The sequence below is a fragment of the Crocuta crocuta genome, unplaced genomic scaffold (genome assembly GCF_008692635.1).
Source record: "Crocuta crocuta isolate KB4526 unplaced genomic scaffold, BGI_CrCroc_1.0 scaffold260, whole genome shotgun sequence".
NCBI lineage: Eukaryota > Metazoa > Chordata > Mammalia > Carnivora > Hyaenidae > Crocuta > Crocuta crocuta.
Window position 1 is genome coordinate 7,086,379 of NW_027527525.1, and position 22,288 is coordinate 7,108,666.

At 41.5% G+C, this 22,288-nt stretch overlaps 1 protein-coding gene across 1 annotated transcript in view; it reads left to right on the plus strand.

The window, feature by feature from the left end:
- SNTB1 (syntrophin beta 1) overlaps positions 1-22,288 on the plus strand; it is a 233,678-nt gene that overhangs the window by 117,043 nt on the left and 94,347 nt on the right. The window lies entirely within an intron of this gene.

The window sequence follows — 22,288 nt, forward strand, 5'->3', positions numbered from 1 at the left end:
AAAATACGTCTGATGTATATAGAGGTAATAACTAGTTGTACGAAACGTGTACCTTGAACACCTCGTTTGCGACTGAACCTGTGTTTATAAGGCCCTGCTTAATAAAAGATGTTATAGGGGCACCTGGGTGGCTCAGTCTTTTTTAAGCGTCTAACTCTCGATTTTGGCTCAGGTCATGATCTTTCAGCTCTTGGGTTCAAGCTCCGGGTCAGACTGTGCACTGACAACACAGAGCCTGCTTGAGAGTCTCTCCCCCCGCCCCCCGCTCCTCCCTTGCTCTCTCTTTCTCTTTCTCTCTCTCAAAAAAAATTAAACTTCAAAAATAAATAAATAAAAGGTGCTATGTCCCTTCTAGAGTTTTTTTTTTTTAAGTTTTATTTATTTCTGAGAGAGAGAGAGAAAGAGACAGCATGAACAGGGGAGGGTCAGAGAGAGAGGGAGATACAATATCTGAAACAGGCTCCAGGCTCTGAACTGACAGTCAGCACAGAGCCTGACGTGGGGCTCGAGCCCACGAACCATGAGATCATGACCTGAGCCAAAGTTGGCTGCTTAACCGACTGAGCCACCCAGGCGCCCCCCTTCTAGAGTTTTGATCAAGATTTCTTTTAGCCATGGTGATGCTCAGAGGAAAAGACTGTTATTGCGCTCAAGCTGGCAGCTGCTGATGGGCAGGGCAGCAGCTGGTGGACAGGACAGCTTAGCTGAGAAACGGGCTTTCCCCAAGGGACTATTGTCCTCTCTTCGGGGAGCAGGGGGCCACAGGGCGTGTCAGTCCATGAAGGCAAAGCTGGGGAGCCAGGCAGGAGTGCTGCCATCACCCCGCACCAAGCTGGTTCTAGCAGTGACACTTCCAGAGCAGACGGAGATGTGAGGGGAGGGCGGGGTGCGTTGGAGCAGCCACCGTTCATCAGTGGAATCGAAACTGCAAAGTCTTTTTAATGTCGTCTCGTCTAAAATGCCAAATCACTTACCTTTCGTAGACGCACTGGCCATCGTCATGTGGTGCTTTTTTATTCCCTCTAGGATAAAGCTTTCTCCTCCACCTCTCTTAGGAAACACACAGTAAAGGCCAAGTAGTGCGATTTGTTTTCGTTTCCTGTACTATTAAATATTCAGGCAATCAGAAAATGTTTCCTCATGTTACCTGGGAACAAAGCACTAGATCTAGAAGTTCCAATTCTTGGAGCTAGTTTCTCAAGCTCTCTGGCAATATTTTTTATTAGCTGTGTTATGCAATCTTGAAAAGATGATTAATTTTCAGGGCAGGCCAATCTGGATTTCATTATTAGCTTTTCTGCTCATGATCTGGGTGACTTCAGTCAATTTACTTATCTTCTTTGAATTTTTTTAAATATATAAAATTAGGGTAATAGTATTTCTATGTATGTACATAGAGTTTTCAGAATTACTTAAGTAAGTTGATAGGTGCCTAATGCCTTACAGCTAAGTAGGCACTTAGCAGAAAATACAATCTCCTCCCATTTATCTCTTTTTTGTTTGTTTGTTTTCTGGAAATATCCATCCCTCATAAGATCATCAAAGGATTCTTTAAGTGGCATGAAGATGCATTAAGATTTTTTTTTTTTTTTTATAGTTTTGTTAAGTACTGGGAAAGTGCTGGGTAAAATATTGAGTTGAAAAATATAACACAGCTGTTTGGGCAGATGAAAACCACATTGTGACTTTTATATGTTTCTGTCTGATGCTGGAGCTACAGTAGCTGACAGTCTGAAGAACTGGGTCAGTTTGCAAATAATATCTTTAGATTAGTTTCTCCAGGAAAGATGGAGACAGGGCTTGAATTACTAAGAAGGGGTGGAATCCTACCACAGCCACATACAGTTTTATAGAAAGGTTCCACTAAGTCTTGATGGCAGGATTCTCTAGCCTGCTGTCAGATACGTAGGGCAGGAGAGTGACAGATAAAGCAGTGTGCATGCGCCAAAGAAGGAATTTGAACCAACATATTTCTGCTGATGCCATCATTATCCCAGACCCTGTTAATTTCGGTTTGCATTAGGTTTCCAGGCTTCACAAATCGATTATCATCATGTCTGTGTACAGAGTTCTAATAGTGCTGTTCATGGGTGACCTACGATATAGAATGTGTGTTCTAGTCATTTGTTTTCTAGTTCTATGGATTTTTCTACTATGTTCCTTCCATCTTTTCTTTGCCAATCCTTCATAAAATAAGTGCACCATTTGGGAGCAGATGCTTACAGCTTTTGGTGTCATGGAGGAGAGAAGAACTAACTAGTAATATCAGCATTTAGCTAAGCAAACTAACCAAACCTCTTTTACAGACTAGTGTTCACAGCAGCTGAGAACTAGTGAGTTGTAGCTCTCTTACAAAGTCTGCACGTTGGGGCCCCTGGGGGGCTCAGTCAGTTAATCAGGGTCCGACTTCAGCTCAGGTCATGATCTTGTAGTTGGTGAGGTCGAGCTCCCCGTCAAGCTCTATGCTGACAGCTCAGAGTCTGGAGCCTGCTTCAGATTCTGTATCTCCCTCCCTCTCTGATCCTTCCCTGCTCACGCTGTCTCTAGCTCAGAAAAAAAAAAAAAGTTAAAAAAAATGTCTGTGTGTTGTAGTGGAAAGAAATTGTGACTTTGAAAATAGACAGACCTAGCTTTAAACCCCAGCTCTTTGTGATCTTGGACACCTAATTTTACCCCTCTAAGCTCCAGTTAATCCATCTGTAAATAATAAAATAATGAAAGCATCCTAAGAGCCACCTTTCAGAATTTTTATACAGATTAAATGTCTCTAAAGATGACATGTTTACCCTCTTGGATAAGGTTGGCTTTACCAAGGGATATATAAAGCCACTGAACAGAAAGGTATACCTTAGAGGAGCATCAATTTTGCTCTGAATTTGGGGAGAATAGAATTTATTATAGAGTTGGTTCATATGAATTTTAAAGCTAAAACATGAGATTTAAAACAAATTTATGCTTGCAGTTATTTTAGCTCAAACTCAGATTCCCTAAAAGTACAAGTTGACTCATTTCAACAGTTAAGAGTTCTCAGAAGTTGTTAGAGGAACTTATGCATATAATGATATTTGGTAAATGTTATCAGTCAAGTTACAGTGAAAGAAACAGAAGTCTAGGTAACTTAAGCAGAAGGTATTTAAGGAATTAGTTGCTTACCAAAAATGGGAAGGCCTTTTTGATTGAGTCTCTGTTAATGACCCTCAGGTGTCTGTAAAACAGATACAATCAGGAAAAAGTAGAGAACCAGGAGGTTGCCGTTGGAACTACCAAAATTGTGCAGGATCTGAGGAGTGATGAACAGGGTGCCTGGCACCTTGCAACTGCCTATTGACACCAGGAGGCTGGGTGAATGGATGCTGGCTGTCCCAGCCAGCTGCCATTGCTTCTTGCCTTTGACCTTGACCCCCTTGCTTACCAGCAGTGGCAGTCAAAGCTGCCACCTTCTTATCATGGAAATACATAAAGTGTATGTCTGGCAGAACCTAGTGTATTTCCAAAACCCTACCTGTAAGGGAATCTGGGAAGATGGATTGTTTGTTTGTTTGTTCGATTTTTAGCATTCTACGTTATAAAGAGGGTGCAGTGAGCATGAATTAGCCAACTCACAGTATCCATCACACAGTGTTGGCTACATGATAGGTGCTCAAGAAATGCTTCTCTTCCCTTCACCTGTAAAGACTCAAAATAAGAGCTTACAGGAAACTCTCTACCTTGTTAAGGGGGAGGAATCATGGCCAAAGTAGTACCTCCCCTACAGCATCAGTTTTGTTGAGTTTTGGAAATAGGTTGTAGCAGCAGACAGTAGGCTCACCAAATAGTCCATTTGTTCCCCCAAATCTCTAAGTCTTATAGTTATGTTGGTCCTTGTGACTAATTCTGGCTAATGAAATATGAGAGGAGGTGATATGTGTGCTTCTGAGCTGAGGCAGTGATTGGCACGTGTGTTCTTGGAGGTGCACCTTTAAAATGGTAGAGCGTCCTTAAGCCTGGCTTCCTGGGTGACCTGGTGGAGCAGTCCCCAGCCCACCCACCTCAGGCCCTTTTGGGAACATAACATGTTATTTTCATAAACTTTGGTTATATTTGATAACTGAGATTTCAGGATAATTTGATGGCACAGTATAATCCGATCTTATTGTGACCAATATGATCATCATGGAAATGTCCTAACTGTGCAGTCAAGCTGAGTAGTATTTACTGGGAGGTAGCAATCATTCTCACGGAGCTAGGTGTCTTTAGTAAATACAGTTTTTCCCTCTCTTTCCCACTTTTTATAGATTAAAAGAAATTTAATGTTTATTTTTGAGACAGAGAGAGACAGAGCATGAAGAGGGGAGGGGCAGAGAGAGAGGGAGAGACAGAAACCAAAGCAGGCTCCAGGCTCTGGGCTGTCAGCTCAGAGCTTGACGTGTGGCTCCAACTCACAAACTGTGAGATCACGACCTGAGCTGAAGTTGGATGCTTAACCGACTGAGCCACCCAGGCGGTCCCCACTTTATATAATTTTAATGTAGAGTCTCAAAGCAACCGTATGGCTTCTTTTTTAGTCGGCATTTTCTGAGCAAATGAGCATGACCTAAAGGTGCCTGATAAAGAACCTTTTCATATTCAGAACATGTGAAAAGCATCCTTTGTTATTGTAGTTACAGAGTTGCTTTGGAAACTGTTATTATTTGTGGCTCCTGCTCTTTCCCTGTGGGTCCAGAGGACACCTTTGTCCGAAACGAAATCTCGCCTCTGCTTCAGCAAAAGAAGATATAACCTCAGCGTAACCAGATTCTCCCCCAGCTAAAATGCTAGAATTTGTGTGTTTGTTTGTGGCCTTTCCAGATTATAATTATTTGCATTTAAAGACCAGACCACCAATTTTTGGCAAATGAAGAACAAAGACTTGAAAATATTTTACTCTTCTGTGTCTTCACTTTTACTGTTCTCTCATACTCTCATCTGAATTAGCTTCCACTGCAATAATTCTCAGCCTTCTTTCTTAAAAATTTTGTCACTGCAGCATTGAAATGAAAGTAAAGTGATATAATGTATGGTAAAGTATTTCATAAGCTGTGAAGCTAAGAATGGAAGAGAAAAACATAACCTCACTAAAGAAGTCTACACCTCAACACTCCTTCATTGGGGCCCAGAAGGACCCCAGACTCAGCTTGAGTTTCCATGTGTCCCCCTTTGTAGCTCTTACCATGTGGTGTCTTTACATTTATCTGTGTCTTTATTTGACTGACATCTGACTATCTCACTAACTCCCTGGCCTGGTTTGCCTTAGTTTGTCGCGTTATCTCAGCGACCAGCCCAGTCAGTGACTGGCTCCGGGCGGGCATTGGATACATACTCACTGGATAGAGGTGTGTGCAAATGAATGGACCAATGCGCGGATGAGAGAACACAAGGAAGACCCAGGAGACGGCATGGTTTCTCAGCTTTTTCTCTCAGCATTCCTACAGCCTACATGTTACCACTGACAGGGCCAAACAGATGTTGAGAATTTCTTCAGCTATGACCTTTATGGTGCCTTGGAAATTCCCCAAGATACTCCTGGTCCCCAGATGGAAAAATTCTTCTTTACAGTGATTGCCTCAGTCAGTATATTCGGTTGCAAAACCGCGAGGCCCCATTTCAGAGAGGAAAACTACCCTACACAGTACAGCATTGGTGCTTCTCGAGGAGCCAGAACCGTGACCTCTGTGAGCTTATTTGTAAGAGTTGGATGGCTTTAAGATTGTGATGAGCTCCAAGTAGCTTCCCTACTTCTATGTGCCCAGTGTTCTGATTGCACTTGCAGCCCTTCAGCTTAGAATTGCTTGTGAACTCAAGCCCAGAGGAGCGGGTGGGGGTAAGGGGGAGTGTTGGGGTTGGCCGTGGGAAGGTCAGCGTGTGTCCCCTGCGTTGGGCCCAGGCCCTGGAGCTAACCAGTCATCACGGGTCTAGAGGGCCTCAGCTGCAGGCACTTCTGGGAATCTGACAGTTTGTTCTGTTCCAGGTTGTCCAGAGTCCCAGCACTGACCTGCGTGGCCCGAGCAGAGAGGCTGGCTTACGGCCATAGGAAATCAAAACCCCAGGCAGCAGAAGCATTGCAGTCAGGGTCCAACCAGGAAAACAGACTACTCTGGGCATTTTGTTTTGTTTTGTTTTATTTTTATTTTTGCTTTTATTTTATTTAGGGGGGGAGGGGCATTTTAAACAGAGAGAATTGAATGCACCAAATTGGTTATAATGGTGAAGGAAGAGCTGAGACGCCAGCACGGGTTTACCCTCCCTCCTGCCCTCCAGGCTCCCCCAGTGCCTCCTATGGGCAGAAGCCATGTGACACCTCAAATAATCATCCCCCGTAACACTGAGCAAAGTCAGGGAACGTGCAAGGAGCGGCATTGAAGACAGAGTCCTAGGACAAGCCCAGGAAGGCACCTGATGCATCTCTATATTTCTAGTGCCTCGCACACAATAAATGCCCAATAAATACTACATTGAACAGAATGAACGACCAGCACGTGGCTCCAACACTCAACTCAGGGTCTTACGTGAAGCAGGTCATTTTATCTCTTTGAGTGTATTCTTGAACATAAAGTAGAGACAATGTGGATTCCCCATTTCATCCTAGCAAGTCAAGGATTCTGATCTTCAGTGTCTTGCCGGACCTCACCTTCAAGAGCTTCTGTTCTCATTGTACAAGAGTCTCTGATCCATAGGTTAAATCACCCTGACCCCAGACGTGACTCTGGGAGTCATTCTTTTGAATGAGGTCTTCATGTCAAATGGCTTTAATATGGTTTATTTCTTTGATGGAGTGCAAGAAACCAATACATTCCTGATTTATGGCTCTGGTCCCAAATATGTTGCTCTAGGATATCACTTTAAGAATATTTAATGATTTATTTAATACTTTTTGCAATATTTATTTTTTTTCAATAGGTAATGCATACACATGGTTTACCGTGCACAAAAGAACATGAAAAGAAACATAAATCCCCCCTTTTTAACTCCTCTGTCCAAACCACCTGGTTCTCCTCCCCAGAAGCAACCACTGTTACCAGCTTTCCATGTTAATATGTCAGCTGTGGGGCGCCCGGGGGGCTCAGTCAGTTAAGTGTCCACTTGGCTCAGGTCATGATCTCACTGTCTATGAGTTCAAGTCCCACGTTGGGCTCTGTGCTGACAGCTCAGAGCCTGGAGCCTGCTTTGGATTCTGTGTCTCCCTTTCTCTCTGCCCCTCCCCCACTCACACTCTGTCTCATTCTCTATCAAAAATAAACATTAAAATTTTTTTAATTGAAAATAAAATGACAGCTTAAGACAGTTATTTCCCTGAAATTTCCAGAAGGTAAATGTATTAGTTTCCTGTGGCTGCAATAACAAATTGCTACAAACTGACAGAAGTCTATTCTCTCATAGTTCGGGAGAGATTCAGTCTGCTCTCCCCAAAGGATCTAGGTAAGAATCCTTCCATGCTTCTTACAGTTTCTAGGGGTTCCCAGCAAGCTTTGGGCATGCATGGATTGCAGCTAGTTGTAGTATCCCAATCTTTCTGTCTTCACTGGCATTCTCTCTCTCTCTCTCTCTCTGTCTGTCTGTCTGTCTGTCTCTGTGTGTATCTCTGTATCCTCTACGTATAATAATACTAGTCATTGAATTTAGGGCCACCCTAATCCAAAATGACTTCATTTTAACTAATTACATCTTTAAGGACCCAATTTTTTAAGTTAGGAGCCACCTTGAGGTCCCTGGTAGACATGAATTTTGGGGGGACATTATTCAACCCACTACAATAGGTAATGATGCTTCTCAAATTTTCCCATAGATAATACTTATATGGCAGCAAGGGTGAGGGTGGGAGCAGTCACTGATTAAAAATACAGATTCTTGGCTCCATCTCAGACTTACAGAACTAGAACCCCTACAGAAGGAGCTTAGAAATCTAGTTTTAACAGATTTTCTCATTATGTCTAGTCATTGAGTAAGTATAGAAAATCCTCTTTTGAAATAAACAAACAAAAACCAAAATCCCAAAGTTTATAAAACTTGATCCAATAGATTTGAGGTCAAATACTGGCTCAGTCAGTATTTACTAGTTATAACCTTGAGCATTTTATCTAATCCCTTTGGGCCTCAGTCTTCCTGTGTGTCAAATGGCAGCAATAAAAATGGCAGCTGCATTGTAGAGTTGCTAGAAATGGAAAGAACACATGTACATGAATTCCAGATGTTGTAGAGCTGCTAGGAGGCAGATCTGGGACTTGAGCCTAGAAGTTTGAAGTCCATGTTCATTGTGCACTTACCATTGAAGTCTGTCTTCCTTTTGACTTCACAGAGGATTTGTACATAGGAGTCCTTTAAAAGAGCTAGTTTCCCTCAAGGAATATTAAATTTGCCTCTATTAACAACCTCATAATATATGCACACATACCAGGAAGTACTTAGTGATTACAGCAATGCATTATTTGACAGCTTGATGACATCTTCCACCTAGAGCCATCCTCTTCCCTCACTATCTCCTATCCCCTAACAGTTATTTCTCGAGCTCCCAGTCATCCTCAGTCGGCACACAGATATCACCTTCTCTGGGCAGTCTTTTTTTTTCTCCTTCCTTCCAGATAGAATCATGTTGTTATTATTCTGAGAAACCTCAACCATCTTTTTTTTTTTTTTTTTTTTTGGCCCTTGGTATACTAAGACCATGGCAATAAAGTGACAGAACTGGGCTTTGAGCCCAGCCCCTTCTGACTCCAAAGCTCATGTGTCACAGAATTATCACTGTACTCTCTCTCCCTCTTCAAACCCCTCCAGAGTTACCCTAGCCGTTCTGTATGGGGTGAGGGAAGGAAAGCCTGTTTCTTCCACTAAACTGACTCCTTCTAGTCCTCCATGTCAAAGCAAACCCCTGTTTCATTCATTTGTGTGACTTGAAGTCTAGAACAGTGTTTCTCAAAGTGTGACCCCAGACCAGAAGCATCAGCATCACCTGGAAATTTGTAGGAAATGCAGATTCCTAGAGGTCTGTGGGTGGGATCCAATGATCTATAGTGTAACAAGCCCGACAGGTGACTCTGATGCACACTCAAGTCTGAGAACCACTGTAGGTCGGTGTCCCCTTATATGTGTTCTTAACAGCCATCGCTTAAGCAGCTTTATAGCATGCATGGCATCACATTATCATTGCTTGCTTCTCTCTCTGAATTGATTTCATCATGCAGGGTTTGATTTAGTGCATGCTTAATTAGCCAGTACCTCATTCAGTACCTGACACATAATAGGAGCTCAATGCATGTCTGCTGATAGAATGTGTAAATTCACCAGTGCAGAGAAACTGGACCTATACTTTTGGGAACATGATACATTTTTAGAATCTGGAAGAAACCGTAGAGAATATTTTATATTAGAGTAAACTGAAGCTCAATTGAGAAGGTTCCCTGGTTACTGCAGTGACTTAGTGGAAAAATGAAACATGAATAAAGTCTTAATGTCTTCTAGCTCCTTGCTACTCACAGTGTGCTACCGAGGCACCAGCTGCAATGCATCACCTGAGAAATACTGAATCTCAGGCCCCACTCCAGGCCCACTGAGCCAGAATCTGCATTTTAATCGGATTCATCTCATTACAGTTTGAGAGGCATTTTCATTTTGACTCGATCACTGGGCTTTCACCAAACTAATCTCTCATCCTTTAGTTGAATGTCCTTTTTTTATTTTCTAGAGATGAAATTCAATTTCCTAGTGAATCCACATGTGTGAGGAATTTATCAAGGAGGGGATGGTGGTGGTGAAATTAATTAAATTCACTCAGTGCCTTGGAAATAAAGCTTTAACAAACGATCAGAAAAAGTTCCTTTAGTGCAGATGGGATAAGTGATTTCTCGTTTAGAATAGCACACACCCTGGCCCAGATCCAGGCAAAATGTCAGCTGCTCCAGCTCATGAAAGGTCAACATACTGCTTTGAACAACTTTTATGAAATGCTCATCTCAAAATTGGAGGGACCGTGGAGATGGTTATATGTAATCCAACTCCTCGGTGTCATCAACCTTGTACCCCTACCACAGCATGCTTCATTCCCATGGGTTCCAAGGTGGAGCCATGTAAGACTTTATTTTCGCTTAGCTGAAGTAGAGCCAGCTTTCTATTCTGGTTATGGGAGCAGTGTAATAGCATGAAATAGAGAAGTCAACACCTCATCAGCATAAAGTATTTCCCTCTAGAGTTTCAACTTCTGCCCCTAAGTCTAAGCCTAAAGGCTGCTTAAAATTAGTAAAATCATGTGACTCAAGTTTCTTATATCCTCCAGCTGTCCTTTATGCATAATTAGTGATGGTGTTGGCAGGCACCATTAAAAAAGAGGGAATGTTAAAAGCATGGATAAAATACAAGCCTTATAATCAGTTCCTTCCAAAGTTAGCTGTATCTGTAAACTGATGCCAAGAAGGTAGAGCTCCTTTTGGGCTGGTTCGTCTTTATAAACACTGTAGCTACCTAATAAATGCCTTTGAACTGACATGAAGTGAAGACAATCTAATCTGTCTAATCTGATTAATTAATACATCAATGATGGTGAATGCCTTAATGCCTTCATCATAAAGGACTATCATGCAGGAAAAAAAAGACTGTATCTTTAAGACTTGTATTAATAGGCAAGGTACAAGACTTCCACTCCAAGCAAGATGGAGTAACAGGAAGTAGATTGACCCTTTTACCTGATACAACCAAAAGACAGGTGAAATATGTGCTCGAGACCTTGGACATGAGTCAGTGATCCCTGAGAGATGGGAAACAAGACAATCCCTGAGATTGCCCTAGCTTTCTGCCTTGAGAGAGTTTTCAGGCCATGGCCCAGGGACAGATAACCCCAGTGGAACCTGAGAGATCCACTCAGTTGGGAAGACAGGAAGAGGAGCCTGAGAAGACCACACAGCTAGCACCCTAAGGCAGGTAGGAGAGAAGAGAGAGCCACACAGAGAGAAATCCGGAGACTGGAAGTGTGTCTCCTCAAGGCCAGCTGAGTACCGATCAGCATGGGCGTGAGGAAACTGCGAAAGACCAAGGGAAAAACTACCCCCAAAGATTAGAGGTAACATCACTCAGCACTCACATGAGACCAGGAGGCACACCTGTCCTGATGTTGGACTGGAGAATGTCATGATTCACAGGAGTACACAGAAGGCAGAGTGCACAGAGGGCCTCCCTTCAACAGAGGGACAGAATTCATCCTAAATGGAACACTACCCCAGTTGTACCAAATAAACCTTCAAAACAACACCTAAAAAGGGGCTCCTGGGTGGCTCAGTCGGTTAAGTGTCCCACTCTTGATTTCAGCTCAGGTCATGATCTTGTTTATAGGACTGAGCCCCGTGATGGGCTCTGTGCTGGCAATATAAAACCGGCTTTGGGATTCTCTCTCTGTCCCTGCCCCACTCAAACACGCATACGTATGTGCATACGCTCATGTGCACACACGCACGCACACAAACTCTCTCTCTCTCAACATAAATAAATAAAACTAAAAAAAAAAAAACACTAACACAACACCTAAAAATATCAAATGGTTTCCAAGAAACTTAACTGTGTCCTGGAAAAAACAGAGAAAAAAAAAATGCTGAAGGATATTTTTAGAAATATAAACATGTGCAGCACTCAACAAGGTAATATTCAGTGTCTGGCATCTACTATAATGTTAGCAGGCATGCAAAAAAGTAGGAAAATATTCCTGATGAAGAGGAAAACCAGTCAATTGAAGCTGACCCAGAACTGACCCAGATATTAGGATTAGCCAACAAGGACATTAAACCAGTTCATGTAACTGTATTCTATATATTCAAACAGTTAAAGACGTGGAAGATACAAAAAGATCCAAATCAGGGTGCCTGGGTGGTTCATTCAGTTAAGTGACTGACTCTTGCTTTTGGCTCAGGTCATGAGTTCATGGTGCATGAGTTTGAGCCCGTGTCAGTGATTCTTGGGATCACTGCTTGGGATTCTTTCTCTTTCCCTCACTCTCTGCCCCTCTCCCATTTATGCTGTCTCTGTCTCTCTCTAAATAAATAAATAAACTTTAAAAAGAAAAAAAGATCCAAATCAAGCTCCTGGAGGTGAAAACTACAATGTATGAAATGAAAAGCACATTGGATGGTATTAATTAACAGAAAGACCTAGTAATAGAAACTATCCTCAGTGAAACACAGAGAGAAAGGATGGTTTTTTTTTTTAAAGACAATGAACAGACAATCAGTGAGCTATGATAACTTTAAGCCGCCTAATATACCTATAGTTGGGTCCTCAGAGGGGGCCAAGGAGGAAAAACATTTGAAGAAATAGTGACTGAAAGCTGACCCAAGTTGATAAAAACCATAAACCCACAGATACATAGCACCTCAATAAACTCTCTATACAAGAAACATGCAAAAAGTGACACTAAGTCACATTATTAGCAAATTGCTCAGTACCAGTGGTGAAAAGAAAAGCTTCAAGCTGCCAAGGAAAAAAGACACATTACGTAGAGAAGGGAACAAAAAAAGGCAGCTGCTATAGATAAATGTTTGTGTCCTGTCTCCCCAAATTCATATGTTGAAATCTAATCACCTGTGTGATGGTGTTAGGAGGTAGAGCCTCTGGGAGGCATTCAGGCCATGAGGGTGGAGCCCTCATGATGGGAAAACTGTCCTTTTAAAGAGATCCTAGAAAGTTCTTGCTCCTTCCACCACTCAGGACACAGAAGATGACCCTTTACAAATCAAAAATTGCCACCTCATCAGACACTGAATCTGCTGGAACCTTGATCTTGGACCTTCCGGAATGCAGAACTGTGAGCAATAAATTTGTGTTTAGAAGTCACCCAGTCTATGGTATTCTGTGAGAGCAGCATGAGCAGATGAAGTAACAGGAAGCTTATGTCTCACTAGAAGCAATGCAAGTGAGAAGATAGTCCAGCAAGATCTTTCCACGTACTGAAATTAAAACACAAGCAAACAAACAAACAAACAAAAAACCTGTCAGAAAACTAATATTTAGTGAACACCTTTCAAAATTAAGGTGAAATCAAGACTTCTTCCGACATACAAAGAACTTGTTACCTGCAGGCCCATACAACAAGAAATGCTCAAGAAGGTCCTTCATTCCGAAAGAAAAGGATACCAAATAGAAACATGAGTGTACAGGAAAGAATGGGCCTGTCTTGTTAAGATGACAGCTCTCCCCTCCTTAATATCTAGGTTCAATGCCATACTAATCACCATTTCAGCAGGTTTTTCTATAGAAATTGGAGAATGAATTTAAATTTTTTTAATGTTTTATTTATTTCTAGGAGAGAGAGAGAGACAGCATGACCAGGAGAGGGTCAGAGAGAGAGGGAGTCACAGACTCTGAAACAGGCTCCAGGCTCCGAGCTGGCAGTCAGCACAGAGCCCGACGCGGGGCTCAAACCCACGAACCGCGAGATCATGACCCAAGCGGAAGTCGGACGCTTAACCGACTAAGCCACCCAGGAGCCCCAGCCTCCCATCTTTCGATGAGTTCAGTGATCACAATTTACAGGAAAAGATCTTTGACCCTTTTGGCACACATGATACCTGTCAAGCTCCTGGGTGGCTCAGTCGGTTAAGTGTCCCACTCTTGATTTCAGCTCATGTCAAGATGCAAATAGAATATGCATATAGAAATAGCCAAACAGTTTTGAGGAAAACATAGTTGGACGATTAACACCACCTCATTCAAGACTTTTTATAAAGTCTTTAGAGCCCCCATCCACTGCTAAAGGGGAACAAAAAATGGCATAACCACTTTGATACACAGTTTGGCAATTCCTTAAAATGTTAAACACACACCTACCACATGAATTAACAGTTCTACTCCAAGTTATTTACCCAGGAGAAATGAAAGCACATGTCCACTAAACAAAACAAAACACAACAAAACAACAGATGTTCATAGCACTGTTATTTGTAATAACCTAAAACTAGAAAGGACCCGCATGCCTATCAAGAGGTGTGTGGATAAGCAAATGGTGATGTATCCATACAATGGTTACTACTGGGTCATAAAAGGGAATGAATTATTGACACAGCTATAACATGTATGAATCTCAAAATAATTATACTGTATAGAAAAGATAGAAAGGAATAGGTACTAAATCATTCCATTTATTAAAATTCTAAATAATGCAAACTAAGCTGTAGAAAGAGAAACGGAGGGAAGAAGAGTCATCATGGTGGGTATACGTATGTCTAAACTTAGTGCATACTTAAAGTGCAGTTGATTGTATGCCAGTTGTATCTCAGCAACACTGTTAAAAAATAAATGCAGTTATAGAAATAGTTTTCCGGAAAAACTAGACTATTTGCTATTCTTGAACGCCCTTAGTATTTGTGAGTCTCTGCCCCTGGTCATAAATGGCCCCCACAGACTGGAATGCCTTCCCTTCATTCCCCAGCTGTCAAAATCCTCTCATTCTGTGAGCCCCATCTCAAATGTTTTTCTCTTCCTGTAGTATTTCCTGATCCTTGTACTCCAGCATGCCTTCCTTGGGTACTCCATGCTTCCTTAATGACACACCTGTTCTGCCTTGTATTATAATTATTTTGGTACCATCCCCCTCTCTAGGCTGTGAATGGTTTGGACTACATCCAACTTATATTTGTATCCCCCCCCGCCCCCCGCCATGCCCAGCCGACTCCTGTACCCATGCAAGAGTATTTTTAATTCAATATTTGGAGGACACATTTTCCCAAAGATACAGGTATTAATTCATAAATCAAATGATCACAATAGAATGCTTTTCTTACTCTGTAGTTTAGCCTTTAATATCTAAAGTGTTCTTTCCCTTTCATTTCTACATTTCTACTGCAGCCACCTCCATCATCGCACGGATGTCCCAGTCTTACCCCCAGTCTCTTCTCTCTATTCCCATCTTCCCGGCATCATCTAACTAAAATACAGCTTGATTACATCACTTACTTTAATGACATTCTGTCCGTGGGTCCCCTTTGGACTCTCCCCTGCTTGTATTCCCATTTCCTGGCCCAGCTCTCCCCTAAACTTTGTCCAAGCCTTTAAAGAACTACATACAGTTTCCATAATGTGCAATACAATTTTCCCCTTCTGCCCTCTGTTCAGGCTGTCCCTCTCCCTAAGATACTCCCCTTGGCTACTCCTCCTCCTTTTTGATTTAGCCAACGGATCCTCTTCCTTCAAAAGTGAGCTTTAGTATCATCACTGTTCCAAGAATTGCATTTGGGGTAACCCAGCCCACTCCTGTTTGTAGTTGAGGAAACTGAAACGCAGAGAGGTCGAGTTCTTCATGCAAGGATGCTCTCAGTTTGTAGCCAGTGCGTACACCAAGGCCAACTGACTCCATTAATGACATTCTAACCACTGTACCATGTGGCCTCTCCTGGAGGGCAAGCATGGGCTTCTTGTTTGCCAGCACCTTACTTCAGCACCATGGACATTAAGCTCCTTGAAGGCCATGGTTATGCTGTTGGACTCAGTATCCCTAATACCTAGCAGACTGCCTGGCGGAGGGCAAGCATTCAATAAATATTTTGCATGAGTGATTCATTACCCACATCAATAACTGGTTTCTTTGGGAGTTTTTTTGTTTTTGTTTTTGTTTGGTTGTGTTTTGCTTTGGAGGGAGTATGTTGAAATCTTGGTAAAAGCAGTCCAGGCTAATTGATAAACAGTCCTCATGCAGATTGCCCAAAGGTACAAAGCTGAAAATAGAAAGTTTAATCAGTTGACTTGCACATCTGGAGGGAGCAAATGTTTGGAATGTTATAGGCAGAGGCAGACATCTGACCTGCCCAGGAGTTCAGCTTTCCCTGGTAGCAACCCCAGAACCAGGGTATTGTCTCCCCTCCATGGCCTGCCCTCCTTCTGACTCCTCCTCCCCATACACCTCTCTGTCAAGCCTTGAGTAAATTTCCTTCATTTGTAACAACTTTCCAGTTCTATTTTAATGCCTATTTTCTTAAAAACAACAACAACAACTAATGAAGTCAAAATAGAATTAAACAAATCTAACCCACAGCTTTCTTGCCTCACGAAGAGATTGACTCTCTTCCCAACTTGTTTGGCACCTTGGCATTTACTGTAAGAATGAGGAAGATTGAATTTCATGTAATGTGACCTTTTGAAACTTGGGATGATCATTAGCATTATTCTGATTTTCACCCTGTCTTGCAACCAGTGCAGAATTGCATGACAACTTAAAACTTGTCTAGTTAGTTCAGATATAGATTTTTTTAAAAATAGCAATTTTGTGGGTAGCTGATTTGTTTGTGCTTGTTTAAATCCTTCAAGTAATAAAATGATTATTGCTTTCTACAAAAGAGGTGAACGTGTCTTTGAGCAAAGTCTTCACAGAGAAAATAATTATGAAGCTGTCATTTCCATAAATACTTTGACAGTGAAATATCTACAAAGCATTAACAGTAACTGTTTCAAATGCAGAAAGAGGTATTAGCCCCAAATTCAGGACCAGACCTCTGGAAAATTGTAAAGAAAAGAAAGTTAAGTTGGCCTCAGCACGTCATGAGTTCTCTGTTCCCATTCTCTGAACTTGGATAAATATGGTTGTTAAGAGGTCTGGATTCTAGGTTCAGTAATACTATTACCTGCTGTTGTGACCTTGGATAAATAAGTCACTTCTTCTCCCCAGAAGTTAGATTTTTTTCATCTTTGAAATGAGTGGTTGAATTAAATGACCTCTGAATTCTTTCTAAATTGCTAAATCTGTCTTTGATCATTCACTTGTTCATACATTTAACTAGGATAATTTTGGTTTCCTCTTCGCTTCGTTTAGTGTCCTCATGCTAACTAAAATTGCGTAGTCTTTTTCCCTTTCTGAACCCCAATTCCCTGGATACCCTAGTAACTTCATGTGGTGGAGCCTCTTCAAATCCTTCAAATCCAAAAAAACTTTTGCCTCATCCTCACCTTTCTCATGGGGCCTTCTCTGCTGAGCAGAGGCTACTAATAATCCTTGTTGAAGGATATTAATGGCTGAATGGCCTTCTACTTGTAATACATCTTCATCTATATAGGGGCCCTGGAGATACAATGCTTTTGGCCTTCTCTCCTTTTCTTCTCCTCCCTTCTTAAAAAAAAAAAAAAAAAAAAAAAAGACTTAGAAATGAAAACAGAATGGATGACCGACATTTTGAGGTTTGGTGAAATAGTGTTTCTAGAGTATAAGAAGTTGCCAACTTCACAGTGGTAAATCATTATTTAGCTTATTAAGAGCTGAATAAAAGATTGTCTGCTCCTAAAATAGATACAAATTACTCTTTCATGTTAGGAATTTTTCATGTTATCTGAAAAGAAAGTATGCGCTTGTCCAAATTGCTGGACTGTAATCTCGAGGAACACAGAAACCATACCTGTATTGAGTCCCATTCCCCTCATGGGCCTGATGCCAAGTCTCAGTACTAGGCTCTCAAAAAACAATAAGTTAATGAATGAAAAGGCATCTTGGAATTTTGTACATGAGTGAGACAAGTAAATTTTACTGTCTTATGTGCAACTCTGACATAAATTAGACAGCATCCACTTCTGTTCTTTCCTCTAAGATACAAGTACACACTTTGAATTAATATTCTTTGCTGTTTTAATTTTGTATCATCTTTTCACCTTGATTTACGTATTTATAAGGCTGTCTGTTTTTACATCCCACCTGGATAAAGTTCACAAGATCACAAATTGATTATTTTACCCCAAGAAAATCATGTATGATAAGTTATCTGATAAACAAAATAATGTAAAATAAAGTTAACATTTTGGAGTTGACTGCTATTACACATTATCCATGGAAGCTATTCCCATGTGACATTAAAACATGTTTGACTTTTTTAAGTCTATTAAAGGAATAATTTAGATTTTGATTTAGAATTGAAGTACTTTTTACCATAACATTAAATTCACTATTCAATGTTAAGAAAGGGTTAAGATCTAGTAAGGGAAAAACAAAATGTAAAGGGAGTCAGTTATAGAACTTTCACAAGAAGTTAGAAGGGGAGCCACCATAGAGTCTGGACAAACCTTTTAGTAGTAGAGCCATCCATTCACTTGGCCCAGGAGATACTTATGATACTATGTGTGTCAGGCAATGGGGAATATTAACGTAATAGAGATCATAAATATATATATGATATGTAATATATATCATAACATAATATGTAAACTATAAAGGGATAAGCCTTGAAGGAGAAATTATCAGGTGACCAAAAGCCATGACTCTCTCCAAGCTTGGGGCAATCAGGAGCTCCATGTCAGAACCACATTTCAAAATGTTTTCTAGAGGGGCGCCTGGGTGGCTTAGTCGGTTAAGTGTCCGACTTTCACTTAGGTCATGATCTCGTGGTTCGTGGGTTCGAGCCCCGTGTCGGGCTCTGTGCTGACTGCCAGCTCAGAGCCTGGAGCCTGTTTCAGAGTCTGTGACTCCCTCTCTCTCTGACCCTCTCCTGGTCATGCTGTCTCTCTCTCTCTCCTAGAAAAAAAAAATGTTTTCTAGAAATACCAAATAGACAACATGAGTACTCCCAATTCCTACTCCCATGTCCGTGGCAGATGCCAATATATGATGATACTACTTTTCTAGTTGAGCCTAGAAGGAGACCTCCCTCAGACTCTTTTAAAATTTTATTTCAGGCAACCATTAACCATTTGATGAAAGTTGGCCTGCAAAGTAATGTTTATATCCCATTGTAGACAACTGATTGCCCTAGCTCCACTGAGAAAACTTGGTAGTTTACAATCTGGTTAGCTCTTTGAAAGGGAGATACCACCAAGATAATACTGATAAAACTTGGAGACTGAAGGGGTACCAGGTGAAGAGAACAGGAGGCGCAAGAATGATTCGGTTATCCAACTCAGATTATTGGGCAGATGTTGATCCCATTAAAATAAAATAACCATAGAATAGATAGGTTCTTCAGGAGTAGCCAGTATATGTCTACGTTACAAGTTTGAAGTTATTAGAAGATATCTAAATGAAGATAGAGATATTTACTCAAACTTGTGTTTCTTGCCAAATCTGAACCATTTCAACTTTTTATCTTATTAATAGACATTGTCATTCATTCAGCTAAGCCAGAAACCTCCTTGACCCTTCTCTCTTTCCCATCTCTCATAGCTAATCCCATGAAGTCCTATCAGTTTTATTTTCTGTACACTTTCTAATCCATGTTCTTTAAACCATTTCAACTACTAGATATTGTTCAAGATGTACTTGACATTAAAAAAAATCTATTTGTTTATTTGAAATTCAAATTTAACTGGGCATCCTATATTTTTATTTGCTAACTCTGGCCCAAAATAATTGAATTCAAAAGAAGCAAAATAGATGTTCAGACTCCAAATGCTGTGCTCTGGACTGGACTCTGGGATGGACTGTTAATTCTGTTAGTGTATGATATCAAGAATCCAGAGACAAATGTACATTTATTTGACCTGCATAGCACATTGCATAATTAGATGGCTTTAAAAAAAATCACTTGGGGGCGCCTGGGTGGCTCAGTTGGTTAAGCGTCCAAATTTGGCTCAGGTCATGATCTCACGGTTCATGGGTTCGAGCCCCATGTCGGGCTCTCTGCTGACAGCAAGCTCAGAGCCTGGAGCCTGTTTCGGATTCTGTGTCTCCCTCTCTCTCTGACCCTCCCCTGTTCACACACACTCTCTCTCTCTCTCTTTCTCTCTCTCTCAGAAATAAATAAAAAACATTATTATTTTTTTTTTTAAATCACTTGAGCAAGGTCAAATCACAGAGTGTTCTGTGAGGTGCAGATGAAGTAGGTAGTAGAAAAAAACAAAATGTTTTCTCTGGTTTGACATTAGCTGGCTCCCCTTCTAAAACTTTGATAACAATACCATTCCCCTAGGAAAGTTGAAGTGCTGAGATTCTTCACATATGTTGTAAATGTATGTGTTACTGAAAAACTGAAACCTAGCCAGTAGGAGAGAGATCATCAGGCTCCCACAGAGCCTAGCAGAACACTATGTCATGTGTGACCTGTTTTTGATACAGGATTTTGTAGAAAAATAGCAGAACACCTTTTCTGGCTTCTTTTCTATTAACTGCTCACACTTGACATATTCCTTAGGTGATCTCATTAGTTCCCATCATGGCCACCATATTGCTAAATCTACATTCTTAGCAGGGGATTGTAGTTTCAGGCAATAGGAGCAACTCCAGCTAAGGATATTAGAGAGCTCACGTATTTTCCAAAGATCTCAGAGAACCAGGCCTAGGTCAACACCCATTTGCATTGTGAAGGCTGTTCTAGAAAACACACTGCGGTTGCCACCACTTAACAACCATGCCTCAGCTCCCCCAACTGCCTCAGCTTGCACCAGTAACAACTGGGGACTGGCCGAGCTCTGCCACCACTGCTGGCGATTAGAGCTGGGTGCCTCTGCCGCCATCCTTGCCAGAAGATGGATTCCATACACAACTACTTTCTCACGGCACATCCTTGCCATTTTGAGTGAATGGCTCTGAGTCCCAGCAGCAAGAGAGACTGGGAGCTTGAATTCTGGCTTCTACCATGGGGATGCTCAACTCATAATTTAGAAACCTTTCCAAATACACAGGAAGGATATCTGAAAGATGTTGAGCAGCAACCAAGATGAAAAATGTTCTCTACTCTTTTAAGTAACAAGTCGTCGCGTTTTACAAACATCCTACTCAGTGGAACAGAGTGATTAAGACACAGGCCTTGCAGTCAGATGCTCTAGATCTCCCATTCCAGCTTTGCCTCTGACTGACTAGAAGGCCCCGCACGCCAGCCCCTCTGAGGTGCCGTCTTCTCATCTGTGAGATAGACACACTAACACCGTCCACCTCACAGATGGTGGGAGGGATGAAATGAGGAAAGGGAACACATTTGCTGGTGGCGTTTTCATCCCTACAGGACAAGGTCTTCTCCTTGGGAATACAGATCATCCTGTCTCTTTCTTTTGAAGTCTTTTAGTTACAACCGACTTGAGGATTTTAAAAAAGAATCTAAGATTTTCTGTAGTGAAAAGGTGTGCAGACATCCCTTTCCTTAAAGAAACTTTTTTTCTAATATTTGTCATATGGCATTGCAAGAAAATGTTAGAAATTAAAGAAAAGCAGAAAGGTGGAAATATAAAAGCACCTCAAAGTTCAACTATTTAGAGACAGTACTGTTAATGGCGCCATGTATTTGTTGGGAAATATTTTTTTATCAGCCATGGGAATCTCAGATTCATGGACTAGAAGCAGCCATAATGACAGTGACCATGTGGTTTGAGTCCCCTCTCGGTTCCCAGTGGTTGCTGCAAACCCGCAGGCCTTTCCTCCTGACTACTTTCATCTGTGTTTCCTCCAGCCTCACGTTGGTGGGGAAAGATCACATGAAACCTTTGTTGCCTGGCTGCGAGGTATATTTATTAATTTTGTGTCAGGAGGCTTCAAGTTCTATGTGTCAGCCTCGTGTTTCTGAGCAGGGGATGCAGAGAACTCTGGGAAATATTAATCGTCTCCGTGGGAGTCTTTGAAAGAGTAAGAGGGTAAGGAAATTACTCTCTTATTGTGAGGTTTGCCAAATGATCTCTGAGAAGCTGTGATATCATTCAGAGGCTGTGCCAAGCTGGATGGAAACTGCTCATCTTGGCAGACATCTAGAGCGAGCGTGTAATTCCTCGGGGTTGGGACGGGCCTTTATCAGAAATAGTTCCATAGGCAGTATTTACATAACTGTGGTGGAGTGTGAGAATAAACACAGCTGTGGCATTGCCCTAAATATTTCTATTCAGCAGGGAATTAAAAGAGAACTTTATCGCTGAACTACAGATAAACACAATTCATCAAGCAGTGGTCAGTTCAACTGGGGAACAAAATAGGAGTTATAAAAGACCGGCCTGCTGAAAATAGCTCCAATCAGCCATCCTGACTTTATTACTCCTTTACTCTCTCCCTCCCTTCTCTTTCCCACTTCCAGAAATGTAGGGCTCATCAGCTAGCAAGGAGATTGTCCAGATTTTTTTTTTTTTTTTTAGTGTCAAGGTGTCAAGAAGGAAGAAGAAGGCACTCTGATTGACTGACGAAGGCTAACTATGGCCCTGCATGCTTCCGCGTGCTTTATAGGTGTCCCTCATTCCTTTCTCTTTCTGCTTATAAAATAGAATGTTGGGGGGNGGGAGGGGTTGTTTTTTGTTTTTTGTTTTTTTGCCAAGGAGAAGACTGTTTAATGCCGATGTGTGTTGAAGTGGAAGCATGATTGCCTTAGTTCTAAGTGATCTGCATCTTACAAATTACTTTAAGCATCTCTGTGTTTTACAC